Source organism: Halichoerus grypus, chromosome 1 (assembly GCF_964656455.1).
Source record: "Halichoerus grypus chromosome 1, mHalGry1.hap1.1, whole genome shotgun sequence".
Taxonomy (NCBI): Eukaryota; Metazoa; Chordata; class Mammalia; order Carnivora; family Phocidae; genus Halichoerus; species Halichoerus grypus.
In genome coordinates, this window is record NC_135712.1 from 45,842,792 (window position 1) to 45,869,217 (window position 26,426).

A 26,426-nucleotide genomic window follows, 5' to 3' on the forward strand; every position below is an offset into this window, starting at 1 on the left:
GCAGTCACTTAACCAACTGAGCCACCCAGGCGCCCAAAAATCATTGCTTTGAAAGGACAATTTTATTTCCCTAACATCTGGATTGGGAGAGGCCAATTTACTATAACCTCCAAACACTGACATTGGCACCCTGCATTTTTTGACAAGGTCTCCATGTTTTTGTCTCAGAGCTCATTGTAACAGTCATCACCCCAATGTTCACCCCACTGTGCTTACAGAGGTGTCAGAGTTTGGAGAACTCGTCATTAGCCCTCAAGTTGCTACAGTTCATCACCAGACCCAAAGATGTCTGGTTTCCTGTTTCCCTTAAGTAAAGCACAGTCAGATTGCCACCAGCAAATGGGCTACTGGAGTATTTAACTACTGGAGTAGTTCTTTCCTGTATAATTTTTCTCAAAGATAAGCAGGTTTCTCGAGAAGGCCAAAAAGCAGCCCAAACACAGATGTCGCTGCTGTCTCCAGCTTGGTGACATCCAACAGAGAGGCTCTCACATACCAGCCATGTCAGCTGGCTTCCTGTGTTGCTGCTTTCCCTGTTTGGCTCTAACCAGCTCCGTCTCGTGCCTGAATACTCGTGCATAACAGACTTTACTGAAGATTTGGGGCTAATGAAATGGAATTACAGTGAAACACAAAGAAGTAACCAATTTACAATAGAATATCAGCTGTCTCACTGCCCCTGAGCCTCTGAGCTGTCTAGCCATCTCTAGGTGGGGCTAGGCTTCTCTGTTCCAGGATTTCTCCAACATCTGAGTATCTGGATCTCCATCACTCACTCAAGAAGAAACCAAAAATTGTTGTTTCTTTAATATGCAAATTACTAAAGTCTTCTTTGTCTGAACCTGACCTAGAGGACCAAAATCTGTTCACATATTTTCCTAAACGGATGTGCAACTGTCTTTCTAATAGGAATTCTGCCTCCCTCCTAGTCTAACAAACTCAAACTCTGGCTTACCTCCCAGGATAACAAGCATTTAAACTAACTTTTTTTTTTCTTTTCCTTACACAATATTTCTGCTTAAACCCGAGTACGCACTATGACTTGCTTTACACATTGGTGTAATAAAATGAGATTGTGCTGACTCTGTACATAGAGAACAGGTAGGTGTGAGCAAACATACCCACAGTAAACATCTCCAGAAACCAAGTTGCTTTTTACTATTTGCTTTGTGTTATGTTTATTGACTTAAAATACTGTCAGGAAGGGAAAAAATAAACTTCCTGTGCTGTGACTGATTTTTAGTCTTTGTTATAGTAAGTTAATCCACTGTGAAACTACAAGTATAAACATAGATGGAAAAACCACTTAAATGTGCGGCTTACCAAAAAGCATAAAATGATGGTAGATGCGTGACATGGTTTAAAAGCCATTTGGAGGCAACAGGGTAATAATAATAGCAGCCAACATCTCCTGAGTACAACTGATGTACACACCCAAGTGTTTCATATTAATGCACTTAATTTACTTTGACTCATCCTGAGCGCTTTTTACATTTAATCCAAGGAACAACTATTTGATGGAGGTTCTGTTATTCGTCTCAACCACAGTGAGGAAACCAAGAAGGTCAAGTAACTCACCCAAAGCCATCTGGCTCCAGAGCCTCCACTCTTAATCACTATCCCCTAACTGCCTCAGTGGTAATCAGTCAGGCATGAAGATCCTCAATGATCTGAATGAGAAATAAGAGCAGGTAATCTCTTGGGCCTTTGTTTTCTAGGGCTATGTAGTCTTTTATCCAGTCCCTTCTACGTCTGCTTCTTTCTGTCTCTCTTTGCAGTGTCTCCACTTTCTTAATTCATGGTCAACTGAGTCCTCTCAGCTTGATGTGTCCTTCATTGAAGAATCAGCAAAGACTGACCAATGGCTTTGTATTCCGACTCCAAAGTTCTAGGAAAAAAGACTTCATTTAGGCTGAGAAGTCCGGGATCCCTTGCCCCTGGGGACAAACAACTGCAGCTATGGAGGAAAGGCAAGGTCACATGTCATAAAAATGGTTGCCCGGGTTCATGGAAACCAGTTTTCAGAGAAGTGTATGGGAAGGAGAACCTCCTTCCCAAATGCTTGTATTATTACACTGGTGTGTGTGTTCACTGTATTAACATTCTTTGCATATACAGGTTCGTTTGGGTTAAGATTATAAGAATATTTGCAGGCAACTTACCCTTCCAGAACAAAACCTTTTTGTATTCTTCCATGACCTAACAAATATAGAATTTGTATAGACTTAAGATAGAAATCTGCATTCGTTTTCTGTCACTGCAGCAAACTACCACAAACTGGGTATCTTAAAACAACAGAAATTTATCCTCTCACAGTTCTGTAGGCCAAATATCCAAAATCAAGGTCTTGGCAGGGTTGGTTCTCTCTGGAGGCTCTGAGGGAGAAACCATTTTATGCCTCTTTCCCCACTTCTGGTGGTTGTTTGCAATTCTTGGCATTCCCTGGCTTGTAAATGCATCGCTCCAATCTCTGCCCCCATCTTCACATTCCTTCTTCCCTGTATTTCTCTTCTATCTCTTATAATTTTCACTGGATTTAGAGTCCACCCTAATCCAGTATGATTTCATCTCAATCTTTTACCCTAATCACATCTGCAAAGACTCTTACTCCAAATGAGATTCCATTTTGAGGTTCTGGGTGGACATGAATGTTGGGCGTACATGGTCCGACCCACTACCACATCCGTAATGCCTCTCTGTGACTAAGACCCCAGGAGTCCCACTCGTCCCCTCCAAATTGATTTGTTTTACTTTTACCAAACACTTAATATGTGGCAGGCACTGTTCTATCACAAATAATAGCTCATTTAATAGTTGTTATAAATTGGTATTGTTTTTCTCCTGGGTGGTCCCTCTCATGAGTGAAAGGCTGACCACCTGCCCTCAGCAGCTGGCCCAGGGCTTTGTCTGTGGTCACTTTGATAAAGACCCACAGGAGACCCAGCTGCAGCTGCCCAACACTGACAGTCCATGTGGGCTCTCACTTAGAAGTAAAATATCACCTCCTGGAGAAAGCGAAGTAAGAGATTCAGGAACCCGACCGATGAGATTTAAGATTTTTTATGTAAATATCTCCACGGAAAAGAAGCAGCAGGACAGGTCCCTGAGGAAAGAAAGAGAGGGATAATAATGAAGACAGCTGAGCAGCCCTGGCAGGAGGCAGGAACAGCTAAGCCGTGCCATGCAGTGTTCATAGTGTTCAGCGATGTTCCCTGCACTTCAGGGACAGTCTGGACGACGTGCCCCACCAGGTTTTTCTTCATTGCCACTTGTGTCTCCTCTCCTCCCCTCAGACCCAGAGAGCCAACTCTTCACTGAGGTGCTCAGCTGGACCGAATACTTTTTAGTATTTGTCTGTTTTGTTTTAAAATACCAAGAGGATCTATAACATAGTAAGCTGGGAGCCAAATACGAATCCAACAAATGAAATTTTATTTCCTTTTAGCGGAATAACCAACCTAAGAGTTGGCATAATATTGGAGCTCTCAGTTTACTTAGAACTGATTTTTATTAGCCCTGGGGATGCAATGCTGTGTTTTCAGTGTGTTTACATCTTCAGGAAGCGTGCGTCAGCTGAAATCTCCATTCTGGAGGCACTCCATAATGTGTAGTGCCTTGTGGTCCGCCAGAAGGATTAACTGCCAACAGGTGACAAAGGTACATTTCATAGAACAATGAATGGATAAAAATGATTCATGTCACAGAATCAAGGACTTATACATGGTAAGAATGTTACCCACAATGGGAAGAACTGAAAGCTGGGATAAATTATGATGCCTTCTGTTCCAAACACAAAGGAATGGAAAACTGCTGCAACCCAATGCAGGCAAGACTCCTACTGAGGCCTACATCTTTCAGGAATGAAGGTTCATGTCACCCTACCAGGTAAGAAATCATGACCAGTTTAGGTGTTTGCTGAAGGAAAAGGGAATACACAATGGGTAGTAGGAGTCATACCCCAAAGATACAGATGTAGTGAAAAGAAGGGGCACATGCACCCCAATGTTCATAGCAGCAATGTCCACAATAGCCAAACTGTGGAAGGAGCCGAGATGCCCTTCAACCAACGAATGGATAAAGAAGATGTGGTTCATATATACAATGGAATATTACTCAGCCATCGGAAAGGATGAATGCCTACAATTTGCGTCGACATGGATGGAACTGAAGGGCATAATGCTAAGTGAAGTAAGTCAAGCAGAGAAAGACAATTATCATACGGTTTCACTCATATGTGGAACATAAGGAATAGTACGATGGACCACAAGGGAAGGGAGGGAAAACTGAAGGGGGCAGGAATTAGAGAGGGAGATGAACCATGAGAGACTATGGACTCTGGGAAACAAACTGAGGGTTTCAGAGGGGAGGGGAGGGTGTGGGGATGGGTTAGCCTGGCGATGGGTATTAAGGAGGGCACGTACTGCAATGTGCAATGGGTGTTATACGCAAATAATGAATCATGGAACACTACATCAAAAACTAATGAAGTACTATATGGTGACTAACAACATAATAAAAAAATAAATAAATAAAAAATATCTTTAAAAAATAAATAAATTCAGTGGGTGTTATATGAAAACAATGAATCGTGGATCACCACATCAAAAACTAATAATGTATTGTACGGTGACTAACGTAACATAATAAAATAAAATTTTTAAAAAATAAAATAAAGAAAGAAGCAAAAAAATTAAAAAAAAAAAGGAGTCATAAATACCAGCTACAACCAGCAGGACCAGTCAGAAACAAAGAATACCATGGCCATGAGTATTTACTCCTTATTATTAAAGAATATTAATATGGAGCATTTCCTTATTGTTTATCATGAATAAAACTGTACATATGTGTGGGTATCTTTGTTTTCTCTCTTATTCTCGTGTCATGTAATATAAGACGTATTAACTTTACATCACAGTAAATTTTTAATTGATGCATATAAATATTAATTTTACATAATAGTATTTAAGTTGCAGGATATCAAGGTAAAGAGTAAACATGATGCAAGTACTATACCTCCTCTTCTGAGGAAAAGGTTAGTGTCGTTTTGGTTGTATACAGTATGCTTGTATCTTGTTAGGCAGAATTATGACATTGTTACTGTCTTTATTTTGAGATTAAGTATAATTTAAGGAGATGGGTGTGGGTGCCAAGTTCATAAGGGGTGGATCTGTGATGGCTAGTTTCATGTATCAACTTGACTGGGTCATGCAGTACCCACATATTTAGCTATCGTTTTTTCTGAGTGTATCTGTGAGAGCATTTGTTGATTGGCTTAGCATTTGAATTGGTGGACTCAGTAAGGCGGATTGCCCTCCCCAGTGTGGGTGGGCATCATCCAATCCACTGAAGGCCTGAATAAAACAAAAGCCATGGGGTAAGTAAAAATTTGCCCCTTCTGCCTGAGCACATGAGCTAGACATTGATCTGTCCTCAGAGAGACTTATGCCATCAGTTCCCTGGAATTCAGATTTTGGACTTGAACTGAACTACCCACCGGTTTTCCTTGGTCTCCAGCTTTCAGATAGCAGGTTGTGGGACATCTCAGCCTCCATAACTAAGAGATAATCCCTCATAGTAAACCTTATAATATACATTGGTTTTGTGTTCCTGGAGAGCCCTGACTAATACAAAGTATCCCTTTTTTCCTTTCTCCTACTTAATAATATTCCATATAGATACTTCATATAATATCTGGTCATATAAATTGACATACTCTAACAACTCCAGATTGGAATAAAATCAGTCCATACCTAAATTTTTACTTACCTTTTGGGTTAAAACAACAACAATAATGAAAAACATAATGGCTAATTTTGTTCAAATAATACCAAAGCAAGGGAAGTTACCTTAGAATAGACACATGTGTACCATACTGACAGCATTTTAAATAAATATAGTCTACATTTTTGGAAATAATTTTGGTATCATGTATTTATGCAGTATTTCCAATTATTTTCTTTGGCTTTAGAAGACACATTTTGGGGCGCCTGGGTGGCTCAGTCGGTTAAGGGTCCAACTCTTGATTTCAGCTCAGGTCATGATCTCAGGGTTGTGGGATTGAGCCCCAAGTAGGGCTCCACACTGAGCGTGGAGCCTGCTTAAGATTCTCTCTCTCTCTCTCCCTCTGCCCCTCCCCGCACCTCTCCCTTTCTAAAAAAATAAACAAACAAAAAAAAGACACATTTTGTTGGAATTAACCTAGACCTTTACTAATGGGGCATGGTTTTTGTTCCAAGATGTTATTGGTTAGTTGGTGGATAATTTATCTTACCATATATATAAGTAGAGCAATTTAGTTTTGAGAACTATCAGGAGACCTAAGCCTGACAGATCTTTTTTTTTTCTTTTTTTTTTTGAGAAAGAGAGAGAAAGCCTGCGTCCTTGCAAGTGGGGGGAGGGGTGGAGAGAGAGGAAGAAAAATAATCTTAAGCAGACTCCACACCTAGCCCACACAGGTCTCTCCAGGCAGGGCTCGATCTCATGACCCTGAGACAACCACCTGAGCCAAAATCAAGAGTCCAACGTTTAACGAACTGAGCCACCCAGGCACCCCTAAGCCTGATAGATTCTTACTACATTTTACTTGTGAACTTTTCTTTTCTTTTAAAGATTTTATTTATTCATTTGAGAGAGAGAGAGAGTGAGAGAGAGAGCGCAAGAGGGGGTAGGGTTAGAGGGAGAAGCAGACTCCCCGCCGAGCAGGGAGCCTGATGTGGGACTCGATCCAGGGACTCCAGGATCATGACCTGAGCCGAAGGCAGTTGCTTAACCAACTGAGCCACCCAGGCACCCTACTTGTGAACTTTTCAACTTCCAATTCTCTTATTTAAAACTTAAAAAGTGATTTCAAGAAAAAGTTCAAATCTTAACCTATCTCCACAGTACTAACTGAATTAGAAACCCAGCAGAAATAAAATATAAGAGTTCATGATATTACATAACTGTTTTTGTTTTTTGTTTTTTTTTCAAATTAGCCATGGTGGAAGAAGAAAGCATTCTCTTCCACTTTTTGCCATTAGCTGCCCTGTCTCCCTATCCTTGATTATATTCAGGCCCTTGATAGCAAACTGTCAATTCTGGCTGGAAAGGGGAAAAAAGAGAAGTAGAAATTTGTAGTTCAGGGCTGGCCATTCTAAAATTTGTATGCCTTTGTCTCTTGGCAGCACATTTTCTTAAAAGGTGCTCATATACTTGCTTCCTCCAAGAACTTAAGCTTGTTAATGATGCCGTCGCTTGGGGTGGGTGAAAGCCTCCATAGAAGGATGGAAAAGGACAACATGGAACAAAAGTCCCAGTGAGAAGTCCAGCTCTGTCAATGATTTTAGCAAGTCCTGTTACCTTTCTAGGATCAAAAGTTCTCACCTATAAAATGAAGAGGGGATCTGGTTCATCTGCTCTCTTCTTACCCCTTTCCTGCTGTGACACACATAACAGATGATCATCTCATGATCCCACTGAATAAAAAAAAAAAAAAAAAAAAAAGAGAAGAAATGGTTTAGCTCACAAACATATCCACCTGAAAACTATGTCCACATATGAGAACGGTCTTCTTAAGAATGTCTATATAATGGGTATTATTATTGTTAAAAAAAATAAACAAAGCTTTTTATATGTTTGAAAAATAACTGAGGAAAATCCAAAACATTTTCGGAGACATACAGCAAAAGGCAAGCAGATTTGTTTATTTATTTTTTATCTGTTTGTTGTTGGTTTTGTTTTAACATAACATGAGGGGCTATAATATAGTCCACTGAGAGTCAAATAAGAGGTCAGCAAATGAACTTTATTTCCATCTAGTAGAGTAACCAATATAGAAGTCTATCCTTATCCACAGTCTTGCTGTCCCCAGTTTCGGTTACCCATGCTCAACCATGGTCCTGAGGCAGAGGATCCTCCTGAGGAGTGGTCAGAAGGTCAATGGTACCTTAAGGCCATGTCACAATGGCTACCATCGTCATTCTCCTCACTTCGTCTCAACACGTAGCCATTTTATCATCTCACATCATCACAAGAAGGGTAAGTAAATATTTTTAGAATGAGAGAACATTCACATAAGTTTTATTACAGTATATTGTTTTAATTATTCTATTTTATTATTGTTAATTTTTTACTGTGCCTAATTTATAAATTAAACTTCATCACAGGTGTGTATGTAAAGGGAAAAACCTAGTATATATAGGGTTTGGTACTATGCCCAGTTTCAGATATCCACCGGGAGTCTTGGAACATATCTTCTGTGAGTAAGGGGGGGAATACTGTATAATGGTTAAGGGAGTCCTGTTTTTTTGTTGTTTTTTTTTTGCATTTTTTTATTTTATTATGTTATGTTAATCACCATACATTACATCATTAGTTTTTGATGTAGTGTTCCATGATTCATTGTTTGCGTATAACACCCAGTGCTCCATTTAATACGTGCCCTCCTTAATACCCATCACCAGGCTACCCCATTCCCCCCAACCCCTCCCCTCTAGAACCCTCAGTTTGTTTCTCAGAGTCCATAGTCTCTCATGGTTCGTCTTCCCCTCCAATTTCCCCCCCTTCATTTTTCCCTTCCTACTATCTTCTTCTTTTTTTAAACATATAATGTATAATTTGTTTCAGAGGTACAGGTCTGTGATTCATCAGTCTTACACAATTCACAGCGCTCACCATAGCACATACCCTCCCCAATGTCTATCACCCAGCCACCCCATCCCTCCCACTCCCCACCACTCCAGCAACCCTCAGTTTGTTTCCCGAGATTAAGAATTCCTCATATCAGTGAGATCATATGATACATGTCTTTCTCTGACTGACTTATTTCGCTCAGCATAATACCCTCCAGTTCCATCCACGTCGTTGCCTGTTTTTGACATGACATTCCTAGAAGTATTTATAAGCTTATGGGGTAATCACCATTTATCTCACAAGGAAAAATAGAAATAATTCTTAAACTTTTCTTTGAAAAAATAAACATTGATATTTTTAAGCCCTCTACTCCAAGGTAAACTAAACTGAACTGATTTCTTTATGCCTTTGCATATTTAATCTTCTGAGATGACTTTCTAAAAGGTAATAGTGCAAAGAGCATGTTCTCCTTGAAGCAGTGTTGTCTGGGACAGTGGTTTAAAAAAAGCTTGTGTGATGATGAGAATCTGAGATTTGGAGCTGGAGACCTGGGGTTTGGTCCTAATGCTGCAGCTCACTGTGTGCCCTCAGGCAAATCACCTGACCTCTGAAGTTGTGGTTTCATTTTATGATAATCACAAGCAATCAGCTAGCTGCACCTCTCAGAAATACAGTGAAAACAAAAAAAGCTAGTGACTTTTTTTTAAAGAAATATCATTTTATTACCTTACAGAAATACAGTAATAGTAATTTTTAATTCTAACAATGCATCCTTGATTTAATCAATAAAGAAGGTTCAGGGGCGTCTGGGTGGCTCAGTCGTTAAGCGTCTGCCTTCGGCTCAGGTCATGATCCCAGGGTACTGGGATCGAGCCCCGCATCGGGCTCCCTGCTCCGTGGGAAGCCTGCTTCTCCCTCTCCCGCTCCCCCTGCTGTGTTCCCCCTCTCGCTGTGTCTCTCTGTCAAATAAATAAATAAAATCTTTAAAAAAATAAAATAAAAAAATAAAGAAGGTTCATTTTTAGTCAGCATTTATTTTTATGCAAATGGAAACTATTGTAATACTTGAAAATAGTTCTCTTAAATTGGTTAAACATTTCCCTCTGAAAATTTGTTTAGATTCTCTGTTTAGCAAACTATAATGCAAAGCTAAATGCCTTCAGCTTTGTTCAATTCACACAGCAACTTCTTAACGATAAATATATTGTTACTGGATGATAAATGCTATTAAGATGTTTTCCTGTTAGACAGAACCAACCTTCAGGCCACACATGAAATTTCTTCCTACAGACTGGAATCGTGGGAAATTGCTCAGAAGTGAAAATTTAATGTTATTTAATGAGATCCTATTAAGCACTTACTGTATACTTTGAAAGATTCAAGATAGGAATTAAGACATTGTTTTAGGCTTCAAGATTCTCATAATCTGATTGCCACAATTTACTCTGGAGTCTGACACTCCTCAGTGCCTAAAGCAAAAGTCATATTAATACCACCCCCCACTTTTTTTAAAGCCAATTCTTTTTTAAATACATAAGATGAAGGTAACAGCTAAATAACAAACAGAGATGGGCATTTACAGTCTATACAATTTGTAACCTCATCTAGGAAATGGGATGCTCATACTTTTATTTTTTATTTTTTGGGGGAGGGATGCTTATAACTTTTAAAGTCTTCGGTATTGTCTTGTTTGCAGATGTTATCAACATCTTTATAACAACAAGGAAAGAGTGAACTGTACCACACACAGGGAAAACAAGGAAGAAAAGTAAGAAAAGTAAAAAAAAAACTTTCCTATTTTTATTCTTTTTTAAATACTAGAAAGGTTATAAAAATGTATTTCATTTTGGTTTAATCGAGAGCTAGCAATACCTCATCCTTAAAACACTTGCAGAAAAATTCTTAGCATACAGGGAAGAAATAAGGAAAACTAGTTGAACTTTTCCGAAATTATAAAGTACATCTGATATTAGCCACTCAACTACATCAAATCAAGAAGAGGCTGGAAAGACCAGCAAGATACGTGTGAACTCCAAGTTGGCGGTGGCATTAAAATTGGTGCACTATTTCTATCAACAGAGAACAAGAACCCTAAAAGAGTCATAGCTTTTGATCTATTGAATCCACTATTAGAAATTTATCTTAAAATAATAAAAGCTATTTATACATAGCTTTGTAAAACAGTGGCATTTATAACGGCAACGCCCTGGAAACGTCCAACTGTGCAGCCGCACACAGTGGCTGATTGTAGAATGACAAATGATAGGAGGGAATCTGTGCAACCACTCACACAAAAAACTGTTTAATATGAAAGTATACTTTTATTTTTAGCAGTTTAGGGAAATATAATTTACTTACCATAAAAATCCGTTCAGGGTTTTCTGCCCTGGCCCGCGCCTGACCGCAGTGCCCTGGCTCTAGTCCCTCCGCGGCGAAAGGGGGCGTCCGCCCCCCCCCCGCCCCCCGCTACGTCCCCCCACCCCCACCTCCGCGAGCCTCCCGCTCTGGGCGCTGCCCTCCGCCTCCGCCCCCAGGACCCGCGGCGGCCAGCTCCCGAAGTCCCCTTCCCAGGCCAGGCCCGCGGCTCTACGGGCTGCGGGAACTCCACCCCCACGAGCACCGCCCGGCCCAGGAGCTGCAAGAACAGCTGAGGGTGTACGGGAAGAATCAGCAAGGGTAGATGACAAGAGGAGGAACTATGGAAGGGGGATATGCAGGTCTACCATCTGAAGCTGTCAATACGGTATCCAATCAAACACTGTACGAAAAACCTAGAAGAAACTATCATGACTCAATAATCAAGAGCTTGCTCATTAAGATTTGGAAGGAGTTTCATTCCGTGGGACGTCGTAACGTGCACAGAAATTTCCTAGGAAATTATAAACACTTGACTGCTCCGCCTTCCCTCCCATAGTTGAAACCGTGGGTACACGCTGAATGTTGTGGTACTAGAAAGGAACTGGGTGAACAATACACGGGTATAAGGAACTTTCTGGGGTCCTCCTGTGAAAGACAGGCTGACACACTGCTGCAGCATTTTCACACTGGCTTCAACACAGCTCATGAAGATCGTGTCTTTTCACTGATAATTTTTTTGATAGTTTTTATATAACAAAATCCTTATTCTATTTATAACTTAAGATAAGGCACTATAAATGAATTACCTAAAGTAACATATTTGTGTGTTACCTTTCACTATTTCTACTTCACATTTTTAGTTGTAAAATGGTTAAATTGATTCTTACTATTATCTCTTTCCCTTTTCTTACTATTTGGTTTTCAGCTTTATTTAAGTGTCAGAGAATTTCTTTTGTTAGGAACAATGTATTGCATTGCAGTATTTAAAAATAAGCCACTGAAATTTGCATGCCCTATGCACGTTTTTTTAAATTTAGATTCAATTAGCCAATGTATAGTATATCATTAGTTTTTGATACAATGCGCGTTTTGACTAACTTTCTGTATTCTTTAGTCGAAGGCATATGTCACCACCAATCCTTCATAGCCATTGATACTTCCATTCTCCTTTGCGTGATTGCAGCTTCTCATCATTAATCCTATACTATTTTCAAGGACTTCTAACTGATGGTTAGTAGGGTATTTGAAAAGTTCTTAATTTGACCGTGTAGCCACCTAGTACTGCAATGTAGATTACTCAATTTACCAATGTATTTTAACAATTAAAACATTTTTAACCCACTTAAAAAAACTCATCTGCTTAAAGTGTACGATTCATAGAGTGCTTATTTTCTAATTTTTTTTTTATAATTACTAAAACTTTTCCAATTTTTTCTTTTAAGATGAGGCAAGAGATCAGTAGATCTAATTGCCTGGGACAAAAAACAAAAACAAACAAACAAACAAAAAGGAGTCACATTCTAATTTGTTTCAGAACTATTGAAATATTGTTGCCATTCCACCCATGCAATGAAAAGGGGGTGGGGGATGGGAAAATGGATGAAGGGGAGTGGGAGATACAGGCTTCCAGTTATGGAATAAAAGGTGCATCATAGGGAATACAGTCAGTGATACTGTAATAGTGTTGTATGGTGACAGATGGTAGCTACACTTGTGAGAATAGAACAACATAGAAATTTGTTGTACGTTGTACACCTGAAACTAATGTAACATTATGTGTCAAATATACTTTGATTGGAAAAAAAAGGAAAAAAAAAAACACTACTAACCTAAAAAAACAAAATTCAAATTCATTGCTGCTAGTAAATTATTTCTTTATTTTCCAGCTTGCATAAGGTTCATATTCTCTCCCAACTGGTCCTAACAGTTCAAATCCAGCATGTCTATTGTCAACTTTGGGACCCAGAGCTTTGGTAAGAAGGGAATAACATCGTATACGTTGGCTTTATTCTCAAGAAAAAAATGTGGAATAATGGTAAACACACAGCCTTTGGATTTGGACTTGGACTTGAATCCTGGATCTGTTATGTATTAACTACTCTGAGGTTTACTTGGCCCTGTGAAATAGGGCTAATGGGTATTTACTTTCAGAGTGGTAACCAGCATGATGAATCTAAAGCACTTAGCACAGTAGCTGGAATATAGGTGAGGCTCACTGACCGGTGTAATTATTGTAATTATTAATCCTACTATATTAACATAGACCAAAATACATGTAAGCTTTGTTTCTCAGACCACACCAACCCTGAGAAAACCAGTTAAGAGTGTGAGTTACTCTTAAGGAAATTTTATTTCAATGCCCTCCTCCCCCATTTTCCTAGGAACTTCCTTGCAACACCACTCAGGCTCCATGACATTCTAGAAAGGAGGGGAGCCCTACCACTTCTTCTTTCTGCACATGCATGTACCCATGCACATCCAGGGAGCTATTCTACATCTATAGAGTCTCCACTACTGATCTTCCTCTATCACTGATGACCTGCCCAAAAAAGTGCCGTCCTCATCCCAACACGTTGTTCTGCTTTTCCCAAACCATAGCTTTTGGGAAATTCTAAAGGCTGGTCTTATTCCTTGGGGGGAATACCCAGGCACACCCAGTCTGCGACTATAGAATCAAGTTAAACTTTGACTGCTTTGGCTGGAGCCCTATCAATCTATTTTCTGGGAATTTCCATACATACACATCTGCTTAAACTGTGTGCCAAACATTTTCTAGATGTTTCCAACATGCTGCCCAGGACATTTTGGTTATAAGTCCCTTAGGTTCTTCCAATAGTTTTCCTAGAATGCAGTCCAGGAGCTGAATTATCTAAAAAGGTCAGAGCTCTAAGAGTTGAGAGTAGGGTGCCCTGTATTTGAGGGAAGTAGGTGGCAGAAACGAATTTATAAGTGGGAGGGGCTGCCCAGTTCTCACGTGGGGGACGCCTGCATGATCAAGCAACAGTGAGATTCCTAGCTGTGAAGTTTGGTGTGGAATACATTGTTCAGCTTGGACGGAGAACATTTGACAGTGAGGTCAAGGTCAAAGTCCCATCTCAAATTTCCAGTAGACCCTGGGATTCCCCATAGAATTCTGAGATAGAAAACGGGTCTCACCTACTCACTCCATGAATAAAATTAGATTTTCTGTCAGTTAAAAATTGGATTTTCTTCCAACCTTGGTGAATGTGTGGGAGAACAGATTGATTTAATTTAGAAAAATGTTTAAAAGTTACATTTCTTTCACTTTGAGTGAATGAAGTAAATCATGGTTACTTTCCTATTTCAGCTACATTTAACTTGCAGGGCTCTAGCAAGTATCCTAGGCTCATTATTGAGAGGTTCTGTTAACTTCTCTGTTACCTTGAAAAGTTACATTCTCAAGGAATGATCTGGAAAGCAAAGACAGGGTTATATACAATGGATTATCTTTTTTTTTTTTTTTTTTTTATTGTTAATGGTTCCAGTCTTTGGATTGTCTTTCTTTGGAATTTACATGATTAAATTCAACTATCTGGATTACTTAAGTAAAATATTTCTGCAAGGCAATTTGTGAATGCTGAAGAAAACTACAAGAGGAAACATAAATACAGTTCAGAAAACAAAACCTTTGAAGACAGAAAAACAAGCTGTGAGATCTTGGACAATTTGCTTACTTCCCCTCAGGCTCAGGATTTCCATCTATAAAATAAAGATTTTGAGGATATTTTCCATCGGGTTATGATGAAGAAGAAAATGAATAATACTTAAAAAGCACAAGGCCTTCAATAAACGCTCATTTAACCTGTATTGTAACCACAATTGGCTGCTTTATGATCTCCTAAAGTTTACTGATATATAACATACAGAAAAGTGCATCAGAAGCATAGAGCTTGATGAATTATCACAACAGGAACACACACTTATAATCACCATGAGATTAAGAAATAGAACATAATGAGGGTCAGGGAAGCCTCTCGTGTCCAATCCCACTTGTTACTCCTCTCCCTCCTCCGGCAATGTAACCACTATCCTACCTTTAACACCATCATTTAGTTTAGTTTTTTGTTTGTTTGTCTTGGATTTTATTGTGATAAGGACACACCATCAGATACATCTTCTGAAATTTTAATTGGACATTTTTGGCTACAGACACAATGCTGTAGCCGACCTCTAGAGCTTATTCATCTTGCTTAACTGATATTTTCTGCCTGTTGATTAAACCATCATTTAGCTTGGTCTGATTTTAAACATCATAGATATTGAACCATAGAGGACGTATCAGTATTCTTTCGCTTACATTAATGAAATTCATTCATATTTTGCATTAAATAGAAGTTTGTTCATGTTCATTGCTAGAGAGTTTTTCCATTGTTTGAGTATACCATTTTATATTTGTCCATTCTTACTTTGGTGAGCATTTGTGTTGTTTCCAGGTTGGGGTCATTGTGAATAGTGTTGTGATAATTTGTACTCACATGTATGCTTTTCTGTTGAGAATACGCATAAGGGCCAATTTGCTGGGCTGTAGGGTATGTATATGAACAGCTTCAGAAGATCCTGCCCAACAATTTTCCAAAGAGGCTGTGCCAATTTTCTATCTCGCAAGTGGCAGGAGAGTTCCTGTTGTTCTGCATCTCTGCACTTGGTATTGACAGTTTCTTCTTTTTTAATTTAGCCATTCTGTGCGGGATAGATTGTTATCTCGATGTTGACACTTCCCTGACAACTACGGAGGTTGAACACCTTTTCCCACATTGGCTCATCGTTTGGTTATCCTCTTTTGTGAAGTGCTTGTTCAAAAGTTTTTTGAACATTTTTGTATTGGGTTGTCTATCAAAATACCAACAGCATTTTTCACAGAGGTAGAACAAACAGTCCTAAAATTTGTATGGAACCACAAAAGACTGTGAATAGCCAAAGCAACCTTGAAAAAGAAAAGCAAAGCTGGAGGCATCACAATTCCAAACTTCAAGTTATATTACAAAGTCGAATGATCAAAACAGTATGATACTGGCACACAAACAGACACAGATCAATAGAACTGAATAGAACATCCAGAAATGAATCTATAACTCTTGGTCAATTAATCTTTGACAAAGCAGGAAAGAACATACAATGGAAATAAGACAGTCTCTTCAACAAATGGTGTTAGGAAAACTGGACAGCCACATGCAAAAGAATGAAACTGGACCACTTCCTTACACCGTACACAAAAAGAAATTCAAAATGGATGAAAGACCTAAATGTGAGACAGGATGCCATTAAAATCCTAGAGGAAAACATAGGCAGTAACCTCTTTGACATTGGCTGTAGGAACTTCTTACTAGATACACCTCCTGAGACAAGGGAAACAAAAGCAAAAATAAACCAAGTAAAAAGCTTCTGCACAGCAAAGGAAACAATCAACAAAACTAAAAGGCGACCTATGGAATGGGAGAAGATATTTTCAAAGGACATATCTGATAATGTTACAGGATTCGTGTCCCCTTAGTGCCCACAGTTTTTGGTCATGCCGCTTTGAAGAATGAAGAGGTAGATCAGACAAAGAGTGGTGAGCAGCAAAGCAAAATTTATTGAGTAAGAGTATAAAGCTCCTGGAGAAGGAGGGGGGCCCAAGTGGGTTGCCTCCAGAGTTTCTAAGTTTAGGGGTTTTATGAGCTCTTTTGTGGAACTATTTTAAGCAATCAGGGTGTGCTGAGTCGTGCCAATCAGGGCTTTGGTCACGTATCTGTCTACCTACTGGGTTGATGTCCATGTGCTGATGGTCTTTTTTTGCTGACATCTGGGGGCTTATGTCTTAACTGCCATTTGCCCATGATATTGACAAATGCTTCTGTGGTTAATTATCTTATTTTAGCACGTTTTGCAGAGGTCATTTCTGCAAAGGCTGCAAAGCAGAATGTTAGTGCAGTCCTATATAAGCTGCAAAACAGGATGTCAGTGCTGTTTTATTTTAGCTGTCCTGACTCCATATTTTCTTGTTGAGGACCCTAGCCCTGACTACCTAACTAGTTCCTAACAATAAATGGTTTTAAAATCTTAGAACAATAAATGGTTAGTACACAAAATCTATAAAGAACTTATAAAACATGGGGCACCTGGGTGACTCTGTTGTTTAAGTGTCTGACTCTTAATTTTGGCTCAGGTCATGATCTCAGGGTTGTGATCTCCAGCGCTGAGTTGGGCTCTGTGTTGGGCTCCGCACTGGGCATGGAGCCTGCTTAAGATTCTCTCTTCCTCTTCCTCTTCCGCTCTTCTGCCTAAAACAACAACAAAACCAACCAACCAAACAAAAACAACAATAACAAAACTTATAAAACTCAACACCCCAAATACAAATAATCCAGTTTAAAAATGGACAGAAAACATGAACAGATATTTTTTCAAAGAAGACCTCCAGATGGCTAACAGACACATGAAAAGATGCTCAACACCACTCACCATCAGGGAAATACAAATCAAAACTACAATGAGACATTACCTCACACCAGTCAGAATGGCTAAATTAACAACAGAGAAAACAACAGGTGTTGATGAAGATGTGGAGAAAGGGAAATGCTTCTGCACTGTTGGTGGGAATGCAAACTGGTGCAGCCACTCTGGAAGAGTACAGACTTTTTCCTCAAAAAATTAAAAATAGAACTACCCTATGATCCAGTATTTGCATGACTAGGTATTTACCCAAAGGATACAAAAATACTGATTTGAAGGGACACATGCACCTCGATGTTTATAACAGCATTATCAACAATAGCTAAATTATGGAAAGAACCCAAATTTCCATTGATTTATGAATGGATAAAGAAGATGTGGTGTGTGTGTGTGTGTGTGTGTGTGTGTGTGTGTGTGTGTAATGGAATATTATTCAGCCATCAAAAAGAATGAAATCTTGCCATTTGCAACATTGATGGAACTAGAGAGTATCATGCTAAGCAAAATAAGTCAGTCAGAGAAAGACAAATACCATATGATTTCACTCATATATGGAAATTAAGAAACAAAACCAATGATCACAGGGGAAAAAAAAGAGAGGCAAGTCAAGAAACAGACTCTTAACTATAGAGAACAAACTAATGGTTACCAGAAGGGAGGTGGGTGGGGGGATGGGTTAAATAGGTGATGGGGGTTAAGAGTACACTTGTGATGAGCACCTGGTGTTGTATGAAAGTGTTGAATCACTAAATTGTACACCTGAAACTAATATTACACTATTACACTGACTGGAAATAAAAACTTAAAAACAAACAGGAAAACCACAAAATTGTTCAAATATCCCGACTTACCTAGGGATGAAAGCCTCTTGTTAAGAGGATGGTGAGCAGCATGGAGGTTTAAGCTTCTCAGGAATATTTGTATTCTCTATATCTTATTGTATCCATTGCAATCAGTTTTGATTTTCTAGAAATTAATCTCTTTTATTCAGATTTTCAAATTTATAGTACTCAGAAACTGTAGTGATACCTTCCTTTTCATTGCTGATATTATCTATGACTTTTTTCTTTTTTTCCAGATCAATCTTACCAGGATTTTATCAATGTTATTAATTCCTTTCAAAGAATCAAACTTTGAGTTAATTGATTCCCTCTATTATAAATTTTCTTTATATTTCATAAAATTTTGCTTTTATCTTTATTTTCTTCCTTCTAGTTTCAGTGGACTGAATTTGCAGTTCTTTTTGTAACCCCTTGAGATTAAAAATTTAGTTATTTGGGTATTTAAATAATTAATTTATAGACATTTTTAGTATGTACACTTAAGGCTATAAATTTCCTCTTGAGCATACTTTTGTCCAGTTAACAAGTTTCGATATTCCGTATATTCACTATCAATTCAGTTTAAATATTTGCTAATTTTTACTGTGATTTTTTTTTTCAACACATGCTTCATTTAAAACTATGTTCCTCAACTTCCAAATATTTGGAAATTTTCTACTTTATTTATATGTCTTTTTTTTTTTAACTTTTTTTTTTTTTAAGATTTTATTTATTTATTTGAGAGAGAATGAGACAGAGAGCACATGAGAGGGGGGAGGGTCAGAGGGAGGAGCAGACTCCCTGCAGAGCAGGGAGCCCGATGGGGGACTCGATCCCGGGACTCCAGGATCATGACCTGAGCCGAAGGCAGTCGCTTAACCAACTGAGCCACCCAGGTGCCCTATTTATATGTCTTTTAAGTCTCTTTTTTCTAAATTAACATTATTGAATTATAATGTAAGTACTATTAAATTATACTTATTTTAAGTGAATATTTCAATAAATTTTGACCAATGTATGCACCTGTGTAACCTCCAACAAATTCAAGATATTATACACTGCCATCCCCTCTCAGAAACTTCCCTCATGCTCTTCAATCATCAATTTTCCCACATCCCTGACCTAGGAAACCACTCTTTGCTTTCTGTCACTATAGATTAAGATTTTCCTATTGCAGAACTTCATATAAATGGAATCCTATACAGAATGTAATCTTTTATCGTCTGACTTATTTTGTCAACATAGTGTTTTTGAGATTCATCTATTTTTGTGGCATGCATCAGTGGTTTGTTCCCACTTACTGCTGAGAAATATTTCATTGTATGAATATACCACAGTTTATTAATCCATTGATCTGTTGATGGTATTTACATTTTTCTGGTTTGGCGTTATTTTGAATAAAGCTGATACAAGTATTTGTCAATACATATGTATACATGTCTTCCTGTCTTTCCCAATGTGAAATTGCTGGAGAAAATGGTACTTGATAAGTAATTACCAAACCATTTTCCAAATGGGTTGTATCATTTTATAGTCCCACTTTATGAGTGGTGGTTGCTTCACATCCTCACCAACCTTGGTATTGTTGACTCTTTTAATTTTAGTCATTATGGTAGGTTTGTACAGTGGTATCTCATTATGTTTTTAATGTGTATTTCTTCTGATGACTAATGACGGTGAGCAGTTTGCAGGTATTTGTTTGTCATTTCTATATCTTTTTTTGTGAAGTGTTTATTCAAATTTTGTGCTTATATTTTAAAATTGCGTCTTTTGCCCTCTCTTACTATTCAATTGTAAATATACTTTTTATGTTGTCTTACTTTCTTAATGGGATCTTTTAAAGAGCAGCAGTTTTTAATTTTGATGAAGTCTAATTTTTATTTATTTAGTGCTAGGGCATTTTAGCTTTTTGTGTCCCATTTTAGGTGATGTTGCCTATCAGTGGTACATCAAAGGATGTATACTTTTTATGGAAGATTTATAGGTTTTTTTTCCTTTATATTTAGGTGTATAGTCCATTCTGAGCTAATTTTTGTCTGTGGAGTGAGGTAAGTTTTGAGGCTTTTTTTTTTTTTAACCCTAATTATCTTTTGGTTATTGATTTCTTGATTAATTGAATTGTCATCAGAGAATGACACAATGTCAGTGTTTTGAAATTTATTGAAACTTCATTTGTAGCTCATCATATAATCAATTTTGGCAAATGATCTATGTGGGAAGAATGTGTATCCAACAGTTGCTGATTGCAGTGATTTACATATATGTCAATTAGGTAAATTTTGTTAATTGTGCTATTCAGCTCTTCTGAAGGTCTACTGATCTTTTCCCTCACCTTCTTTCTCTTCCTCCTTCCTCTTTTGGCTTGCTCCATCAGTTATTTGAGAGATCTGTGTTAAAATTTCCCACCATGATTGTGGATATGCCTATTTCTTCTTTTGTGGTTTTACTTTAGGTATTTCAAAAGCTTCTTGTTAAGTCATGTGATTTTAGAATATTATATCTTCCTGATGAATTAAACTTTTTATCATTTGAAATGTCCTTTTTATCTCTCAGTAAACTTTTTTATCTACATTATCTGATATTAGTCTATCAGCCCTGCATTGTTCAGCATCTGCATGGTTTACACGTTTCTGTCCTTTTTATTTTAATCTCTGTGCGTTCTTATATTTAAGATGTATCTCTTGCAAGCAGCACATAATATTTTTATTATCAAGTCTGGCAAGTATTGTCTTTTAATTAGAGTATTTAGTCTGTTTACATTTAACACAATAACTTACACTTAGAAGTTTAAATTTAATGTTTGATTTTCTTACTGTCCCTCTGCCACTCCTTCCCTCCCTCCTTCCAACCTCTCTCTCCCTCTGTTCTGCAATGTTTTGAATTAGGCTTTTTATTATTCTATATTTCACCTGTATTAGCTTCCTAATTATACATTTTCACTATTCTTTTAGTTTTTACTCTAGAAACTGCACCATGAACCCTTCACTTGTTGAAGTCTGATAAAAAGTAGTATTTTAATTATTTTCCAAACAATGAAAGGCTCATAGAATAGTTTGACACCATTTACCCTTTTCCCACTTTTTGTGCTATTGTTGTCATGGATTTTACTTCTTCCAGATATTATTGTTATTTTATACATACACATTCATTTAGATTTACCCATGTATTTATCTTTTCTATTGTTCTTTATTTCTTCCTGTTTCATTGTGCTTTCTATCTGGGACAGTTTACTTTCCTCTTTTCTTTTCTTTCTTTCTTTTGTTTTTTTGGAGAGAGAGAGAGAGAGAGAGCAAGAGCATGTGGGAGCATGAGTTGGGGGGGGAGGGGCAGAGGAAGAGGGAGAGATTCCTAAGGAGATTCCACACCCAGCACAGAGCCCATCTTAGGGCTCAATTTTCACAACCAAGATCATGTCCTGAGTGGAAATCAAAAGTTCAATGCTTAACCAAGGGAGCCACATTGGTACCCCTGGGACAATCTACCTTCTGACTGAAGAACTCCCACTAGTATTTCTTTAGTATAAATTGGTGAATAATTCTCTCAGTTTTTTTTTTTTATTTGAAAATATATTTATATTGCTCTCACTTTAAGAAGACATTTTCAGTGGATGTAGAATTCCAGTACAGGTCTTTTCCTCTAGCTCTGATGTTAGATGTCATTTTATGTTTGTGGCCTACCTTCTTTTGTTAAGAATTTCAAATCTGTCTTATTGCTGCTCTTTTGAAAATGATATATCTTTCTCTTCCAGATTGTATTAATATTTTCTTTGTCTTTGTTTTTTTTTACCAGTTTTACTATGATACACTATGTTCATTTTATCGTATTTAATTTGAATGGGGTTTATAACCTCCTGAATTCGTGGCTTGACATTTTGTAAAAGTCTGTCATTTTGATTTTCAAATTTTGTCTCTGCTTCATTTGTCTCATCTGTTTTTTTTCTTTTTTCTTTTTTGGTAGATTTCAATTACATATATGTTAAATAGTTCACCATTTCCCATATATCTCTTATGCTTCCTCTTTTTTTTTTTTTTTTTTTTTTTTGGTATTTTTCCATTCTCTTTTCTCTCTGTTCTTTGCAGTGGATATTTTCTCTCAATCTATGTTCCAATTTACTAATGCTCTCTTTAATTGCTCCTCATCTGCCTTAATTAACTTTCAAATTTTAGTTATTATATTTTTTCAGTTCTATAATTTACTTTTGAAGAATTTTTATATTTTCCAGATTTATGCTGAGATTTTATTTTATCATCTGATTTCTTGAACATATTAATACATTATATAAGGGTCATGTATAAGAATTCCAATATTTGGATTTCCAGTGAGTCTTGTAATATGTTTTTCTCTTATTTTTCTGTCATGTGGTCTCATCTCCTGGTACCCATAGTAAATTTTGATTGGTAGCCAGACAATATATATGAGAAATTATAGAGATAATTTAAGACTCTAGATAATACTGTCTTCCAGAGAGAATCTATTTTCGTTTGGCAATTGGATAAGAGAAAGATTAATTGTAATTCCGTCAAGGATTTAATTGATTGGATGCCATCCTTCATTATATTTGAGGGCACATCTAGCCCTTCTGGAGTTCCAAGCTAAAACTGGAGTGTTCGCCTGGGCCTCTCCTCCTTGATGGGCCTCAAGTCCAATTTTTGCCCACCAATACCGTAAGACTGTTGGAAACTCTGCTCAGCTCCTCAGCCTATTGCCTTCTGCTTACAAATAGACAAATCTAAAGAGCCAAACTGGCTCACTTCTCTGTACTTTCATTCTGTCTTGGCCTCAGTTCCCTAGAAAAGAATTGTTTACTGGGAGGTATAACCCTGAGACAATGAAAGTAAAGGGAAAAGAAACTTGGGCAGAAAGGAAGGAAAAGTGAATACAAACTAGTGTCTTATTGCAGATGACCACAGCTTCATGAAGAGACATAGCTCACTGCCTAGGGACAGCCTGTCTTGGAACAGTCTGTCAGAAGGAGAAAGGGAGAGGAATTTATTCAGTGGCTTCCTCCATTGAATGACTTATCTTTCACTGGTCAATATTTACCCCACAAGGCATCTTCTATGCATTTCCAGGTTTTTCAGCTGGCCTCTTCAGACCCACTGGGGAAACAAAATTCTATACCCTGTAGCAAGTCGCTTCAGCCAACTCCAGAACTAGCGAGAGAAACCAGAGACTCACTGGGTATGGTAGGGCCTGCTGCCAAGGCTGCTGCAGCTCCATCTGCTTCAGACACAAAGGAGTCCATGCTGGAGACTGGCCCTCCCCTTGGGGGAGGCTGAGGCAGGCTGTGGAGCTCTTGATGAAGTAGTGGTGACCTCAGGTCCATAGTAAGTTTGAGGACCTGGGAGACAGATAGGAGAAGATTTGAGCAGTTTCCTCAGTTTGTCCAATGTGCTTTCTCCCAGGAATCTTGACCTTGTGGCTTCAGAATTCTTCAATGTCTTCAGATTGATGGTTTTATATATTTTCCAGCATTGCAAATTCTCAAAGGAAGGTTTGGTCTACAACCAACTACTCCCTGTTACTGGAAAAGGAAAAAAAAAAAGATCTTTTCAAGATCTTATTACAGTAATATAAAATGTTTACCCCATGTACCACTGACACCCAAACATAGTTAAAAACTAGTTGACATTAGACTTATGGTAAAATTAGTGGAACATCAAGATGTCAGGTTCTCATTTATAGATATAAATCTCCCTTGACTTATATATTGACTCCTCAGATAATATTTTTCAGTCAATGTCAAGCTGCCCTTGATTTTCTCAGATTAAGCCACTGATTTTATTACTCATCTAATGGAAATTCCCATCGTGACTTAAGCACTAATCATGGGTGGTGCCATAAAAGAAAGGCACAAAATTTACCAATTACATCAACCTCGAGGCAGAAGATTCACAACTGGTTTAATCCTGATTGCTTCAAAAATTCAGTTGAGACTGATGAGTACCTCTCCTTCTTCTTCCCAGCTATAAACATACTTCTGATCTAACCTAGCCTGTGAATCAACTCCTTGTGCCATACTCTTAGAAGTTCAGAATCTCCCCATCTGTTGTTCTAAAACATTACTGACTATATGAAGCCTGCAGTGTTAGGCCAAAGATATTAGTTCTTAATGAAACCACCTTATAGAAGTTTACTATGGTATCAGTTGTGTATTTTTATGTACTATGAAACAGAATGTATCAATGGAAGGAACTCTATTGGGAGGTCTAAATAAGAGTCTTCTCTTCTACTTGCTACCTTCTCAGAGCGCCTGTGATGCTTCTCTTAATATAAAGATCACCCTTTAGAGAATTAATAGATGCATGCTTATTGATAAAGATCATGGATATCCAGAGAGGTTTCACTAGCTTTCTCCAAAATAACAATAAGTTCACTACAGAGATTTTAGGGTAGTAACCTTTCTTTACTTCCTCCCAATCTGTCATTCGTCACCACCACGGGTCACCCTCGCTACTGTAATTTGAATGTGTGGTCAGTGGGAAATGTTGACCTTTCCAAAGGGAAGAGGACCTTTCTTCAGTAAAGGGAATATGTATGGCTGTGGTTTCTGCTCAAAACTAATCTATAGCCCCCATCTCAACACTAAGAAATACTTTATCACAAAATTGTGTATGGAGTTTAAAAACTATGTGTGCAGTACGATCTCATTTATTTGATATGTATGTCTATAAAACTTACAAGCATGTATGAGGGTGATACTAAAATGTTAAATATTATATCAGGAACATGAAATTATGGGAGCAATCTAGTTTCTATGCACTGATTAATACTGTCATCATTTTACTTAATGGGCATATAGTTTTTTTTAAAAAAAACTTTTTAAAATCTTGTCAGATATTATGCTTCCCTAGGTAATTAGATCAGGTAATAAGCATGAAATGCATAGAACAGGACCTGGCACATAGTCTGTTTTAAATAAATATTAGCTATTGTGTTTATTGTACAGGAAATTAAGCTCACCTTAATTTTCCTTTTCACAAATTGCAAATTTTAAGTATCTATATATAGGGTCTTAAAGAACATACAGATCTACAAAGGCACCAAATGATCTACTAAGGATGTTGCCTCCTTTTTTTATGTGAAGTATAATTGAAACAGGGAAAAAAAGATCTATGATAACCAGTAGGCAAAGAAATATAAAGGTTGGAAGTCAGCAACTCTGTGAATGCTGTCACTGGTTAGCTAAGGTTATAATCTGGGCAGAAAAGAATGAAAAAATATCTGGAGAGGAAAGTGATGAGTGAAGGAAGAGTGGAAGAGGGAAGAGGTGACAGAAATGCAAAGGAAAGGAAAAGTTGGAAAGAATGTAAAAACTAATTGGAGAAAGAGAAAAGGGGAAGATAAAATGAACGTGACAAATGGAAGAGGGGCATCTACAAAGACCAATCAATGTTACTTACATTTGCCAGGTGTTCTGCTAAGTGTTTTATAAGAGATGACTGATTTAATTATTAGAACAATCTTCTGAAATTAGAATTTTATCGTCCCTATTTAACAGAAGAGAAAACTAAGGTTTTCAAGATTTAAGTGATTTTTCCCCAGATCATGGATTGCATCTCTTTAATAAGATTGTGTCCAAAAAACCCAATTCTCTTTAAGCCTCCTTTGCTCTGATTTGTCTTTTTGGGGGTATGATGTCAGATCTTTCCAGATTATAAAATAAAAAAAACAAAATATCTTCCCCTTGCCTGATGTCCTCTATCTGGTCATTATTTTCTATCATCTTGTGAAGCAAGCAAGTTTATTAAGGTTCAGAACAACTTAATATGAAGAGAAATGTGAGGCCTAACTTTAATACCATGTCCATATTTTCTAAATTAAAAATTAAATCATTAATTTTAAGACATTATATTTGCAAATTTATTGTATATGAAATTTTAGTAAGGTATAAAGAGAAAATCACAAAACACTTTTTTGAAAAGCATCAAATTAAATAAAATTTGTCCAGCCCCAGAATTTTAATATTGTTACCATAATACCTGACATCTGTGTCACCTTCATTTAGTAAGAAAATTTGTTTTGTTTTGTTTATTTTTTTATTTTTTATTTATTTTTTATTTTATTTTTTTAAAAAAAGAGCTAAATGGAAAAAATAGGTGCTGTGAGGTTTTATACTTTTTACAATCTTTGGTTAAAAGAGTTCTGGGTTGGTAGTCACAGGGTCTGGGTTGTTAAATAGCT

At 37.5% G+C, this 26,426-nt stretch overlaps 1 long non-coding RNA gene across 3 annotated transcripts in view; it reads right to left on the reverse strand.

Moving 5' to 3' along the window:
- Positions 1 to 9,307: 9,307 nt before the first annotated feature.
- The window catches only part of LOC118544896 (uncharacterized), a 59,144-nt gene continuing 42,025 nt past the window's right edge, over positions 9,308 to 26,426 (reverse strand). For all 3 annotated transcript variants that reach the window (XR_013444175.1, XR_013444179.1, XR_013444187.1), the window contains 3 exons: positions 23,421 to 23,766; positions 15,465 to 17,249; positions 9,308 to 9,569 (listed from right to left, as the gene is read on the reverse strand). This is a non-coding gene — a long non-coding RNA (uncharacterized LOC118544896). The remainder of the gene's footprint in view (positions 9,570 to 15,464; positions 17,250 to 23,420; positions 23,767 to 26,426) is intronic.